Source organism: Arachis ipaensis, chromosome B06 (genome assembly GCF_000816755.2).
Source record: "Arachis ipaensis cultivar K30076 chromosome B06, Araip1.1, whole genome shotgun sequence".
In the NCBI taxonomy this organism is placed as follows: Eukaryota; Viridiplantae; Streptophyta; class Magnoliopsida; order Fabales; family Fabaceae; genus Arachis; species Arachis ipaensis.
The window spans coordinates 103,797,945-103,798,581 of NC_029790.2; positions in this window are offsets into that span (position 1 = coordinate 103,797,945).

Here is a 637-nt window from a genome sequence, read left to right on the forward strand (position 1 = left end):
TCGGAAAAACACACCAAACTTAGAGGTTTGCTTGTCCTCAAGCAAAAGAAAAGAAAGGAGAGGGATAGAAGGAGATTGAGTAGCACTTGTTGATGAAGGAGGGGGGGAGGCCGAACCCAATTTAAAGGGGGGGAGGGGTGGATTTTCGAAAAATTGGAGGAGATAAGATAAAAAGATTGAGTTGAAAAAGATAAGATAGAAGATATAGTTTAATTTTGAAAAGATAGGATAGTTTTTTTGAAAAAGATAATTCTGGATTTTGAAAAAGATAATATTGAAAAAGATATGGATTAGTTGAAAAGATTTTTGAGTGAAAAAGATAGATTTTGAAAAAGATAGATTTTTCAGAAAAGATTTTGAAAAGAGTTGGACTGAATTTGGAAAAATGGATTTTTAAAAATTAAGGATTTTAGAAATCAGGATTCTTGATATATTCATGTAAAAATCATGCATTGAAGCATTCAAATTTAAAATTAAATTGGAAATTCGTGTGGAATCACTGGAAATGGCTCCTCCCTGTCCTCCTGGCGTTTGAACGCCCAAACACTGCCTGTTTTGGGCGTTCAGCGCCCAGTTGCTGCCATTACTGGCGTTCAACGCCCAGTGGGTGGCCATTCCTGGCGCTGAACGCCCAAAT